Raw genomic sequence first — 8,193 nt, 5'->3', positions numbered from 1 at the left:
ATTGGTAGTGTTTATCCTTCAGTGTTGTGTTCAGGATAAAAGGAAATGAACTAAATGGGTAAGGGTGTAAGAAAATCTGGCAGGGGGCAGATGAGATGCTAGAATAAGGAAAAGCTACAGGAAAGAAGAAGGGAAAAAGAGAACACAGAAATGTGAAAGTGGTAAAACAAAATTAAACCTCCCCAAACATACTTCTTAGTAAAATCTAAAAAAATCTTTAAAAAACAATTTATTACAATTTTTCCCATTCCATGCCAAGATGGATAAAAAGTAGATCCATTATTAAAAAAGAACAAAACCTGAAAACAAGCTAACCTGAGAATGATTTTCCCATGCTTCTCAGTAGGATATCTGATTGTTCTTTCTGTGACTTTTGCTACATTTGTTAAAGAAATTCTTTGTTTTCCTACTTCATGAAATAGATGATAGTATTGCTTGTCAAAGAATAAATCTCAAATGATGAAATAATCCAGTATTTTTGAACTTCAGATGGCATATCTAGAGCTGTATCCTCTTGGTCTTCTGCTTTCGGGATGATGCATGCCTTATCCCATCTTCAAGATAATGAATCCTAATAATTTGTAATTTATAATTTTCTATTGAAAGGACAGTACACAAATGATTTTTCATGATTCTTACACAAAAATGTAGCTTTCAATGAAGTAGTGCCCAAAATGCTGATATTTAGAAGATTAAATTGATTTATTGTGGGGTCTATACTAGCAATTGCTCTTTTAAAAAATGTACTCAAATTAAATTTAAAATCTTAATAAAATTTTAGATTAAAATAAATATGCATATTAAGAATAGAAGCAAATCCAAAGATCAGGAAACAGATATTTAAAAACCTGAAAAATGGAATATTTTTAAAAAGGGGAAAAATACAAAAATATAATTAGAGCCAGACAAATAATAGCAAAAAATGTCCCCTTGCATTTTCTGATGAATTCTAAAAGAACAGCTTACACACATTTTTTTTAAATAGTAGTTTGTAAATCCCTCCCAAATGCCAATAATTTTCTAGTTGTAAAAAAGAAAAAATTAAGAATAGTTTCTTCTATACTACAGAAAGATTAATTATTGAATGATTAGCCAAATACTGTTTTCACCCTGAGGCTGAAACTCACTAAGGTATGGCAGAGAATAGCTACTGTCAGGGGAGAGATGAATGAAGATTCCAAAGGTCACAGAGTACTGGAAGAAATTTCAATTTGGTTCAAAGTGGCTAGGCTTTGTTAAATATCCAAAGTAGCCAGGTGGGACTTTATAAAGGTCATGCCTTAGAAGTATGGCAACTATAGGCCTGTAAGGAGAGCTACTGTAGATTTGTCTCAACAAAGACTAAAGCCAACCTAAAACTCCAGTTTAAAAACTCTGAATAGCCTACTAGAGCAAAGCCATCTTTAAAGGGTGATAATATAATCCAGAATCCCAACAATAAAGCATTCATCACTTCTAGCATATATTCAAGAGTTAATAGATAATAAAAGTGTGTGTGTGTGGGGGGGGAATGACCATGAGAGATAAAACAGAATATAGAAACACAGACGTCACATAAATATTAGAATATAAGGATTTTGAAAGTTATTATGAATATATTCATTGATTTAAAGAAAGATGGACATGAGTGAACAAGTAACAAATCACAACAGAATAATACAAACTATAAAAGAACCAAATGGAAATTCCAAAATTGAAAAACACAGTGCCTGAAAGGGGAAAAAAAAAAAAAATCACTAAATGGGATCAATAGCACACTGGGAATGGTAAAAGAAAAGACCAGTGAACTTGAAGAAAGATCAATAGAATTTTTCTAAAAGTGAAGCACAGAGATTAAAAAAAAAAAAAAAAAAGAGCCATAGCAATCTATAGGACAATGTAAAATGGTTTATCATACATGTAACCGGAGTCCTCAAAAGAAAGAAGAGACAGATTAGGGCAGAAGAAATATATTTAAACAAAAATGGTCAATAATGTTCCATATTATTCCAAAACACTACACTTTTTAAAAGCTATCAAGATTCTAGGAGCTTGATGAATCTCACACATAATGGTTACAAACAAAAACAAACATTAAGTACTTATTAAAAATACTGAAAACAAAAGATTAAGAGAGAAGTCTTTAAAGCAGTCACAGGGGAAAAGACACTAAGTACAGAGGAACGATGATAAGAATAACAGCTGTGTTGATTAGAAACAATACAGGCAAGAAGGCAATAGAACATCCTAAAGTTCTGCGATTAAGAAAACAAAACAAAACACAACTAGACACCTATAAACTAGAATTCTATATCCAACAAAAATATTCCTCAAGAACAAAGGTGATACAAAAACACTTTCACAGTAACAAATTTTAAAGATTCCAGCATCAGGAGACTTGCATTATAATAAATGTCATATAAAGTTTTTCAGGTTGAAGTGAAATACTATCTGAGAGAGATTTAAGTCTGCATGAAGAAATAGAGCACTTGTAAAGATGAATGTGTGGATAAACATAAATAATATTTTTTCTTGTTTCTTAATTTATTAAAAGACAAATGGTTGCTTACAGAAAAAAAATTAGCACTCTGCTTGGGGGTTTACACAATATGTAAAAGAAATGAGAGCAGTAATACAAAGGACAGGAGGGAATAAATAGAAAAATATTACTGTAAGGTTTTAACACTGTACTTAAAGAGATATAACACTAAATCAAAGTAGACTAACATAAATTAAAGACATAAACAAGTACAAAAATAGGATATAAAGAAGTATAGCTAATAAACATATAGTGGAGATAAAACAATACCAAAAAACTGTCAAATTATCTTTAAAAAACAGGAGAGGAGGAAAAATAACTATAAAGACAAAATGGGAGAAATATAATACAAATAGCAAGATGTGATACATAATCCTAACATATAATTACATTTAATGTAAATGGATTAAACAATTAAAAATAATACATTGTCTGACCAGATTTAGGAAAAAAAGCAAGTCTCACTTCTATGTTCTTTACCAGTGACACATTTTAAAATTAAAGACACAAAATTTAAAAGAGAAAAATATTGAAGAAAATATGCCATAGAAACAGGTATTTTAAGCTGGAGTGGCTATATAAATACCAGCAAAGTAAACTTCAAGACAAAGAACATTATCCGAGACAGAGAAGGATAATGCATGCATAATGATAGAGAGTAAGTTCATGAGGTTTCAGTTCAAGATGAAGATGTTGGGAGGCTCCTAAACTTATTTCCTCTCACAGACACACTGAATCTACAGCTACACACAAAACAACTCCCTCTGAAAGAAATCCAAAAACCAATAGATTGACTCATACACATTGGGAGAATAAGACAAAAACCTACAAAAAAATGGGTAGGGGAGTCCAAGACACAATCTTACCCTAAACCCCTTCCCTCCAGTTCTATGTACAATGACATTCAACTGGGAGGGAACTCAAAACTCTCAGCTTCTAAGGAGTTAAGGGTTTGGACCCTCTATCTGATGACCCAACTATTAAGACTTCCACCTGAGGAACAGGATCCTAAAACATCCAGCTTTGAAAGCCAATGGGGTTTACATTCACGAGACCCACAAGGCTATAGTAAACTAAGAGACAGTTCTTAATGGACTTGCATAGACTCACCATGGCTAACCACCCAGCAGAGGCAGCAGACTGAAACACACAGTCTTTCAGTGAAAGAGGTCTATTTGTTTATCTCAAAAGCTTCAGCTGAGGAGTAGGCTACCAATTTAACACACATCTAGAGTCTGACTGTAATACTCTTCAGAGGCTACTGAGGCTGGCAGATGCCATCCTCATGCTCTCCCTCTGCCTCACTGCAGGTTTCTCATATCTTTTGGAAAAGAGCTTGTGCACCTCTCTGGTGTCCCAGTTCTGTGGCTACTACTGAGGGGACCCCCCTTGATCATTTGGCTCTGGTGGCCTGCAGATCTCAAATTTGTGGGTCCTACATGACTGTAACAGGTACACAGCTCTTAACTGGCTATCCCCCTGGACACAGTATAGAAACAGCAGATAGAAATGCCCAATCTTTCCCTGAAAGGGTATTTGCTTATCTTGAAAGCTGTGGCCTGAGGGGCAGGCTTCTAATTTAACACACACCCAGACGCTGACTACAATCCTCTCCAAGATAGGGGATGCCAGCTGGGACAATCTTTGTGCTCACCTCTACCATACCTGAGACTGCCATTGTCTCTGAGTAAGGAGCTTATGCACACGTCTGGTGCCTCAGCTTTTGTAGCTGCCACCCAGAGGATGCATCCCTTGATAGCTTACCTCTGGCAGCCAGTGGGCTTATGTTCACAAGTTCAATAGGATAGTAGCAAAAAAGAAAGTTCTTAACTGACTACTCCTCCAAAGTTCAGTTCAGAGGGAGCAAACAGAAATGCTCACCTCCCAGACTTCCTCTGAAAGAGATATTTCTGTCCATTTTGAAAGGTGCTGCCTGAGAGTTCAAATTCCAATCAGCGTGCTTCTAGATGTAGCCTGAGATCCTCTCCTTTGGGAACTGACAGGTCTTGGAACACCTTCAACTACTTGGAGCCATTAAGAACAAAGAAAGCTGCTTGGACAATCATAAAGAAAACTAAGAGTTAGGGCAGGATTGAAAAATAAGGTTCATCTCCTACATGAGACCACTTTTTCAAGACCTAGAGAGAGGGCTTTTTTTATCTACTGTATGGAAAGCAGCACAGAGAGTCAAGAAAAATGAAGAAACAGAGAAATATATTCTAAACAAAAGAACAAGATAAACCTTCAGAAAAAGACTTTAATGAAATGGACATAAGTGATTTATCTGCTGGAGAATTCTAAGTAACAGTCATAAAGATGCTCACTGAGGCCAGGAGAACAATGTATGAACAAAGTGTGAATTTCAACAAAGAGATAGAAAATGGTAAAAAGTGCCAAGCAGAAATCACAGAGCTAAACAATACAACCACTGAACCGAAATAGTCAATAGAGAGGTTCAATAGTAGATGGGATGAAGCAGAAGAAAGGATTGGCCAACTCAAAGAGCAGTAGAATTCATCCAATCAGAGGTGAACAGAAAGAAGAATAAATAAGAGTGAGAATAGACTAGGGGACTTATGGAACCAATATTCACATTATAGGGGTCACAGAAAAATACTAGAGCGAGAATGGGGCAAATAACTTATATGAAGAGATGATAATTGGAAACCTCCCTAGCCTGAGAAAAGAAACAGACATCCAGATCTAGAAAGTACACAGAATTCCAAATTAGATGAATCCCAAAAGACCCATACCAAGACACATTATAAGTAAACTCTCATAAGTTAAGACAAGGAGGAGAACCTTAAAAGCAGCAAAACAAATTATGACATACAAAGAAATACCAATAAGGCCATAAGCAGATTTTTCAGCAGAAACTGCAGGTCTAAAGGGAATGGCACAATATATTCAAAGTGATGAAAGAAAAAAAAAAAAGAAAAACTGCCAACCAAGAACACTCTATGTGGTAAAGTTGTCCTCCACAATGGAAGGAGAGAGAAAAAGTTTTCCAGACAAATAAAACCTGAAGGAGTTCAGCACCACTAGAAGGACCTTACAATGGTAAAGGGATTTCCTAAAGTTGAAACAGAAGGGTCCTAATTAGTAACAGGGAAATATATGAAAGCATAAATCTCACTGGCAAAGATAAATATGTAGTTTAATTCATTCAAAATAATCAAATGTTCTTATGGTGGTAGATTAATGTCTTACAAATCTTACCTGAAGGTTGAAAGACAAAAATAGTAAAAAGTAATACTAAGTACAATAATATCTTAATGGATACACAAGATAAACAGACAAATTGTGATATCAAAACATTAAACTTGGAAGAATACAGTGAAAATGGAGAGCTTTAGAATGTGTTTTAACTTGTTAATTTAAAATAGACTGTTATAGGGCGCCTGGGTGGCTCAGTTGGTTAAGCGACTGCCTTCGGCTCAGGTCATGATCCTGGAGTCCCGGGATCGAGTCCCACATCGGGCTCCCTGCTCGGCGGGGGGTCTGCTTCTCCCTCTGACCCTCTTCCCTCTCGTGCTGTCTCTCATTCTCTTTCTCAAATAAATAAATAAAATCTTAAAAAAAATAAAATAAAATAGACTGTTATAAATGTAAGATGTTTAATGTAAGCCTCATGGTAATAACCACAAAGCAAAAACCTATGGTAGATACACAAAAGATAAAGGAATTAATCATACCACTAAAGAAAGTCATCAAGGGGCACCTGGGTGGCTCAGTTGGTTGAGCGACTGCCTTCAGCTCAGGTCATGATCCTGGAGTCCCGGGATCGAGTCCCGCATCGGACTCCCTGCTCAGCAGGGAGTCTGCTTCTCCCTCTGACCCTCTCCCCTCTCATGTGCTCTCTCTCTCTCATTCTCTCTCTCTCAAATAAATAAATAAAATCTTTAAAAAAAAAAAGAAAGAGGGCGCCTGGGTGGCTCAGTCGTTAAGCGTCTGCCTTCGGCTCAGGTCATGATCCCAGGGTCCTGAGATGGAGTCCCACATCGGGCTCCCTGCTCTGTGGGAAGCCTGCTTCTCCCTCTCCCACTCCCCCTGCTTGTGTTCCTGCTCTCGCTATGTCTCTGTCAAAAAAATAAATAAAATCTTAAAAAAAAAAAAAAAAAGAAAGAAAGTCATCAAATCACAAAGGAAGAGAGCAAGAAAGCAGCAAAGGAATTATAAAACAACAACAACAACAACAAATACCACTTAACAAAATGGCAATAAGTCCATACGTAATGATAATTACTTTACATGTAAATGGCTTAATTTCTCCAGCCAAAAGACAGAGTGGTTGAATGAATTAAAAAAAAAAACCAAAAAAACAAAACAAAAAAACACACCAAAAACAAACAAAAAACCCCACAAGATCCAACTAGAAATCACATACAAGGGACTCACCTCAGCTTTAAGGACACACAGAGACTTAGAGTGAAAAGATGAAAAAAGATATTCCTTGCAAATGGAAAATGAAAGAAAGCTGGGGTAGCTATTTAGACCAGACAAAATATACTTTAAGACAAAGATTGTAATACAAGACAACGAGGGTCATTATATAATGAAAAAGGGGTGAATTCAACAAGAGGATAAAGCATTTGTAAATATTTAGGACCCTATATAGGAACACTTAAATATATAAAGCAAATATTACAGATGTAAAGGGAGAAACAGACAGCAATACAGTAATAGTAGGGGATTTTAATATCCCACTTTCAACAATGAATAGATCAGACAGAAAATCAATAAGGAAGCAGTGGACTTAAATGATATGTTAGACTAGATAAACAGATGATTATGAGACATTCACTCTAAAAGCAAGAGAGCACACAATCTTCTCAAGCATACATGGAACATTCTCCAGGAGAGATCATATTTTAGGATGCAAGATAAGTCTTAGTACATTTAAGAAGATTAAAATCACATCAAGCATCATTTTCAAGCACAAGGTTAAGAAAATAGAAAACAACTGTAAGAAGAAAACCAGAAAATACACAAATATGTGTAGATTAAATAACATGCTACTGAACAATCAGTGGGTTAAAGTAGAAATCAAAAGAAAAATTAAAATACACATTGAGACAAGTGAAAATGAAAATACAACATACCAAACCTAATGGGATGTGGCAAAAGCAGTTCTAAAAGGGAAGTTCATTGCAATAACCACCTACATTAAGAAACAAAGTAGGGGCATATGGGTGGCTCAGTTAGCTGAACGTCCAACTCTCGGTTTTGGCTCAGGTCATGATCTCATGGATTGTGGTATCCAGCCCCTCATTGGGCTCCATGCTCAGCAGAGTCTACTTGAAGATTCTCTCTCCCTCTCCACTCCCCTCACACATGCACACTCACTCTCTCTCCAAATACATAAATCTTCAAAAAATAAAAAAGAAACAAAGATTTTAAACAATCTAACTTTACACTTTAACAAACTAGAAAAGAAGAACAAACTAAGCCCAGAGTTAATACAAGGAAGGAAATATCAAATATTAGGAAATAAATGAGTCAGAGACTAAGACAATCAAAAAGGTATGAAACTAAGCTGGTTTACTGAAAAGATAAAACAGACAAACCTTCAGCTAGGTTCACCAAGAAAAAAAAGAAGACCCAAAGAATAAAAGATGTTACAACTGATATCATAAAGTTATAAAGAATCATAAGAGACTTCTAGAAATAATTAT

Source organism: Mirounga angustirostris, unplaced genomic scaffold (assembly GCF_029215605.1).
Source record: "Mirounga angustirostris isolate CCGP_5_RB_7025 unplaced genomic scaffold, mMirAng1.0.hap1 SCAF_1, whole genome shotgun sequence".
In the NCBI taxonomy this organism is placed as follows: domain Eukaryota; kingdom Metazoa; phylum Chordata; class Mammalia; order Carnivora; family Phocidae; genus Mirounga; species Mirounga angustirostris.
Note: the sequence above shows the minus strand (reverse complement) of the source record.